The sequence below is a fragment of the Pteropus medius genome, unplaced genomic scaffold, assembly GCF_902729225.1.
Source record: "Pteropus medius unplaced genomic scaffold, Ma_sr-lr_union100, whole genome shotgun sequence".
Lineage (NCBI taxonomy): Eukaryota > Metazoa > Chordata > Mammalia > Chiroptera > Pteropodidae > Pteropus > Pteropus medius.
In genome coordinates, this window is record NW_024354875.1 from 43,614,156 (window position 1) to 43,621,322 (window position 7,167).

Below are 7,167 nucleotides of genomic sequence, written 5' to 3' on the forward strand. Positions count from 1 at the left end.
TACATCCAGGTACAATAAGATGAAAAAGAAATGTTTTTAACTTCTAAAGATGATCAGTAAAGATACTGGTCCATTTTCATTCTTCAATATGTACAGGAGCCTTTGGTTTTCTTGTTAGTGGAAGATGAAAGAGTGTTTGGATGGGAAAGTGATACCCAGGCTTGCAGGCATGGGAAGTGGACAAGTAGGAGTGGAACAATTAAACTGGTCGGTGGATGCTATCCTGTGTATCACCCCAAAAGATGGTGACTAGAGATTTAAGAGTTGCAGAAATCAGTGTATATTCATTCCCCAGTCATTTCTATGTAAGAATGCTTGACATGTCTTAGTGGAAAGTGAAACAAAATTTTGCATTAACACTTGGAAATTTGGAGAGGCCCAAGACAGTGCTGAAAGTGTTTGGACTCCACTAGAAGCAATGCAAATAAATGCATGGGGTCTCTTGGCTTCCTACAAGTTAGGAGCTCTCACTCCTAGACTATTGTTCTGCTGCTTAATAGCTGTTGGAAATTTGGGCAGAATACTGCTCTCAGAACTTAGCATAAAACAAGAATGTCACTCCTAGATGACAATTTCACAAGGCCCAAGGTAAATGATCTGGCTTGTATCCCTACTTTAAACCATGTTCCAGTTTTCCAGGATGATATAATTCCCTTTCTATGTCTCTGAGCATGCTTCAAGGACTAATATTGGCCTCTTCCCAGGACCACTGAGTAGACCTGAAGGGATGGCCCGAAGTGGCTGTTTGTGAAGATGATGATGCAGTCTGGACTGGGCTAGAATGTTAGTGCAAACTTGTGGGAACCCCTCCCAGGAGAATCTTGGGATGGGAAGAGAAGATTTGCTTATTGTTTTCTTTTTTACTTGAATTTAAGTTTTAGAATATATAAAACATTTTCTTTATTTAAAATCAAAACATATAAAAAGGTATGCTCAAGAATTATTGCTTCTATCTTTATTTGCTCCATCCCATTTCCATACCCATATATATGTAACAAATTCCATTAGTTTCTGGTTTGTCTTTCCTGCGTTTATTTTAGAAAAACTATGCAAATACGTGTGTAGATGGAATTCTTATTTAATTTTTATTCTTACACAAAATTTAGTGGGTAATAAAACTCAGAGGACACAAAATTTTGTAGAAGAATAAACCAATGTGTCTTGCTTTTTTTCACTTAATATTTCCTATAAATTATTCCATCTTAGTGCATAGAAATTATCCTTGTTTTTTTATGACTCTATAGCATAGATATAGTCCACCATTGTTTATTCAATATATCATTGTTAAATCTCTTATTAAATAGAATTAAATATCCTTTTCTTCTTATAAATGAAATCTATGCATATATTGTTAGTATTTATGGAGTTATATTCTGTTGCTGATGAATAGGAGGTTCTATTTCTCTATTACCTCACCAATAAAGTGTGTTTTGAAACTTTTGGATTTCTGCCAATTTGGTGGGTAACTAATGATATCTCAATGTAATTTTAATTTGAGTTTTCTAATTATGAGTGATGAGATCTTTTATTATTTAGGGACCATTGCTTTTTCTTTTATTTTCTATAAACAGTTTATTAATATATTTTGACTCCAAATACTTCAAATCATTTTTAATTAAAAAAACTTGAGATTTACAGAAGAGTTGTACCGATAGTATAGAGAGTTTTCACCTACTCTTCACTCAGCGTCCCATATTTTTAGCATTTTATGTAACCATGGTATATTTACTGAAACTAAGAATTTAGCATTGGTATAATACTGTTCTCTGATTATATACTTTATTCAGATTTTGCCAGTTTTCCCACTAGTATTATTTTCATGCCACATAGCATTTAGTTGTCATGTCTCATTGGTCTTATCCAATCTGTAATTGTTTCTCAATCTTATTTTCCATGAACTTGACACTTTTGAAGAGAACTGGTCAGGTATTTTGCAAAATGCCTCTTGGTTTGGGTTTTAATGATTAGACGGGGTTATAGATTTTTGAGAAAAATACCACAGAGCTAAAGTGCCTTCTCATTGCATCATATCAGAAGTATATGATATCAACATGACTTATAAGTGGGAACGTTAACTTTGATTACTTCATTAAGGTAGTTTCTGCCAGATTTCTCCACTGTAAAGTTACCCCCACCCCTTTCCTATTCGGTACGTTAAAAGTGAGTAACCGAAGTTCAGTCCACACTTAAGAGAAGGAAAATTATACTCCACTTCTTGGAAGGAAGTGTAAAAGCATTGGTGGATATATGTTAAAACCACAGTAATTAAAAAATAGTTTTGTGGTGATACTTTGCAAATATGAAAATATCCTGTTTCTCCTTAAAATTTTACCCATTACTTTTAGCATTTTCTAGTAAATCTTGCCTGTGGCAATCATCACTTGTTATTCTAATGGTAATTTTTTTTAATTTCTCACATTTCTTCTACATTTAGTTTTTGGAATTCTGTAAAGATTTATCTGTTAAACCTCATTTAGCTATTGATTCAATAATTTCTTTATATTAATATGGACTCATTTATTTTATTCTTTGGCTTGCAAACCAACATTATTGTTATATATTGTGTTGCTTAAATTATTTCAGGCTGTTGAGTGTTCTTTCAGTTCTTGTCTCCTGTATCTTTTGTGTTTTGTTTTTGTTATTATTTATTTGTTTGTTTGTTTTACTACCTTTCTAACACTACAAACTACTTCAGGTTCATCTTCTATTTGCCTGTCATGTTCTATGGGCTCATAGAAGGCTTACAATCCTTTTATTCTGAAATATTTTTATGGTTATAAAAGATTTGCAAAGATAGTAGAGCTTTCTTATATAGGTTTCACCCAGATTTTCCTAATGTTAACATCTTATATAACCATAAGGCAATTATCAAAGCAAAAAAAGGAAATAGTTATTCTGTCTTTTCTCATCTTTCATGAAGTTACCACTTTTGAAGAGTGCTGGTCAGATATTTTGTAGAATTATCCTCAATTTGAGTTTATATGATGTTTCCCCTTCTTTGAGGTTATGTGTTTTGGGGAAGATAAGAGGAATGATAAGACACATTTTTAAAACTCGTCAAGCCTCAATTTCCTTACTTGTAAAATGAGATATATAAGTATCTTCCTCATAGGTCTGCTGTGTTAATGAAGTGAGGCAATGAAGTAAAGTACTCAGCCTAGGACTTGATGCCTAGTAAGCCTTTGATAGATGTTAGGCATACTATCGTCATCATTATCATCATAGTTATGCCCATAATTATTAACATCACTACTGACTTCATTTTCATCATTATATTTCAACAAATATATATTGGACATCCAGAATTTTGGTCTCCTGGACTCCAGTCTTATCCCCTGCACATGTCAATAGATATTTATTGAACACTTATTGTGTTCCAGGTTGGATGTTAACTAGAAGCCCTGATAGGAACAACCCTGTAAGATATAGGATTACAAGTGTCTAACAAGAAATCTATGGCAAGAATTATGACCAAGCATAATTCTTTCTGGTTTCTCCTATGTTCAGACTGCTGGCAGGGTGGACAAAAAAATATCTATTTGAGTCAGCTAAAGTTTTTAGAGGAAAGCCTATAATTAGAAGTTTTGGAACTCTAGTACTCACTCTCAATATTTATTTGAGGAGAGTCAGGAACTTAAGGGGTAAGCTTCCTTTAGAAAAAATTGTTTCCCCTGGATTAAAGGAAGGGAAGTCCAAAATTTATGTCACAACATTAACTGAGCTCTTCCCTATCAAGAGGGATACTTTAGGACTCAAATATCATATTCAAAAAGAATAAGATTAAAGTTGATTGTGAAATTACCTATTCTTTTAATTTTTGGATTTGTTTTATTCTTTTTGTAAATAGTAAATTATTCATCTCCTGAAGATTCTATTTTGGTCTTTTTAAGCACAAATATTCTCATATTTCTCAAAAATATATGACTGTTTTGAAGGGACCACATTCACTTAGACGGGAGCCAATGTTCTACAGAATAATGAAAAGAGTTTGAGGTTCTCTATGGATAACTATGGTGGCCTCGAATTTAATTATAATTGAATAAATTATTAGAGAAATAGTATTCAACATGTGTAGAGTTGAGTAGTGATGAGAAATGAATAATAATTGCTTCCTTTAAGTAAGCTATGAACCAATGACTGTGCTCGATGCTTTATTTACACAATCTAATTTAACTCTCCCAATAATCCTTCAGATTGATTAGTAATATATCCCTGTTGAGAAAAGTGTCAAAAGTATTTTCGTTTGCCTAAAGCCACCTAGTTAATAGTGGGTCTGGGTTTTAAATCTATATATTTAGGATTCGAAATTCTGTATTTCTTACCTATAAGGATTCGTTGTCATGAAAATGCCAGGATGAGGACAAAAGTATAAATTGGAATAAGAAGACAGAGCAGAGTCCCTCACTTGGCCAAACATCATAATTATTGGAATAAGGTTTTTCAAAATAAAGATTCCCAGATGTACTGAGATGTATTGAATCCTCACTATTTTTTTTAAAGGCACCTGGGTGATTTAGATACATCCTCTCTCCATGGAAAAATTTTAAGCAGTTTCTGAAATGGAGCATAAACAAAACATTTGGATTATATTGTATAGACAAGGACTTTTGTCCTTGGAGGGCAAAAATCTAGTCTCAGGAGGAGAATTACTTAGAACTCTTTATAGAAAGAAGAAATGAGATTTAAGCCTGGGAACATAGGTTATAATTTTTAAAAATTTTTTTTATTAGTTTCAAGTATATAATACATCAGTTAGACATTTTTATAGTTTATAAACAATCCCCCTGATTGCTCTTTTTTTCCTCTTGCTCTCCACCTAGCCATTACATTAATGCTAACTGCATTCCCTATGTTGTGTTCCCCATCCCTATGACCATCTATTAACTACTAATTTATATTTCTTTAACCCTTCACCCTTTTCTCCCAGTCCTCTAACACCCCTCTCCTCTGGCCATCACCAGATTGTCCTCTGCATTTGTGAGTATGTTTTTGATTAGTTTGTTCTTTTTGTTCTTTAGATTCTGCATATAAGTAAAATCATATAATATTTATCTTTCTCTATTTGACTTATTGCACTCAGCATAATAACCTCTAGGTCCATCTATGTTTTGCAAATGGTAGGATTTCATTTTGTTAATGGCTGAGTAATATTCCATTGTATATATGAACCATAACTTCTTAATCCAATAATCTGTTGATGAGCATTTGGCTTGCTTCCTTATCTTGGCTATTATAAATTGTGCTGCCATTAATATAGGGGTTATAATTTATTAATCTGATATCCAAATCTTGTTTCTCAGAAGTTACTTTGAATGACTTTTGCCTATTTCAAAATATTCACCTCAAAGAATTATAATTTACTACCACTGAAATTATTCAAAAAAATCTGATGCAGGCTCTTGAAGGCAACACCTAATCAGCAGTTTCAGACATTATTTCAGTGATGATGACCGTGTAATTTCTCAGAGGAAGAGGCCAGGGCTTCTTTGTATAGGTCTGACATAGGAAAGCTTTTCCTATTTTTTAAACAAGAATGTTTAAAATAGTCACACAATTTTGTGTTAAGCTGAGTTATTAGGGCTTAATTCATAATATAAAATATATCCCCATAGTATAATATAATACTGGGTGGTCAATTAAAGGAAAATAATAAAATTTGACATTAAAATTAAAGGATAGTAAACACATTTTAAAATAAGCATTGAGGTGTTTTTATTCTTTATGTATACAAAAGAGTTTAAAGAATGTAAGTTATGATTTATCAGTTCTCAGGTCTGGGAGCATTTTCACTCTCTACCAATTATTCATTTTTTAGTTGAAAATTTTTAATAATATCCTCATTAAGAGATGGGACAACATGTGATGAGATAAATCTGGTAATGGAAATCTCATTGTTTCTCGAGAAGCCCATTGGATCTTGATACAATCCTGATATAAAGACATTTCTTTTGAGATAGAATCTGCCTTCTCCTGACTTCTATCCTTTGTTCTCTGTTCAACCTCCTAAGACCCTACCATCCAGATCATCTCTCTTTAACACGCTTTTAAAGGACTGATTACTAAAATGTCCATCTTCTCTAGACTAATCATCTTCATTCTTTTAATTGCATGATTTCAAGTCACCTCTGCATTCAGGGTATGCTCTCTTAAAACAATTCCGGTTTCTCTATATTTCTCTCAAATATGTGTTTCTACAAGCATTTTGAAGTTCTAGATACTCCTTATCACATGGTATCATAGTAATGGAGTATAATGTAGTGAGACTCCTCTTTGGTCTAAATAGGGTACTTTTTAAATTTTTTCTCCTTTAATATCTGCCTTCCTCTATTGGACTGTTAGCTCTTTGAAGCAGAGGAACAGTCTTATCTTGGCCATTGTTCTATCTTCCATGCTTGGCATAATGCCTATCTGATGCAGTTAGTATTCTGTGAGTTTCCATTGATCAAATGATGGATAGATGGATGTTAAATAAGGTCTGTAGTATTATTTTTATTTTAACTCAATAATAAATCACTTACCCATAGTTTCAATAGAGCCCTGATATAAACCGGTTTATGACAATAAATCTCATAGTTATTTCCTTCAAGAGCTATAAAATCTTTCTAGCATGGCTTTTATGAAGGAGAAACATCACACATCAAGAGGATGTATCATAGAGATAAGGTGATTCTGTGATTCTGAACTAAGGAGTATTCTAGTTTTTGACGTCTATTTTTCTTTGTGAATTCTTTTATTGATCTCTCACTTTGGAGGGCGGGGGAAGTGTTAGGCAATTATTTAGTTGATCTGAAATAACCTTGATACTATGCTCTTGACATTTTAATCAAGATTATGGATGAGAAGATTTATGAGAGGCTGATCAATATGCAAATAGCATGGATTTGGAATATACTATGAACACCCTGGAATCTTGATTCTAGTTGATCTCAGCATATTGGAATGGTGATGCAGTTTCCTCCTTTTTTTATCCAATGCATGGAAAAGATATAAGAATAAGCCTTAAATTACACAGCTCAACTTAAAACAGAGCTCAAGGCAGACCAGAAGCTATGAGAATATCTAAAAGAAGGGAACCAGATAAGGTGCTGAATTCGTCAGCTGAGTTTTTAGCAGTAAGCTTTGAGGGCTATTGCAGAAAACATGCATGCGAGACATCTCTGAGAGAAC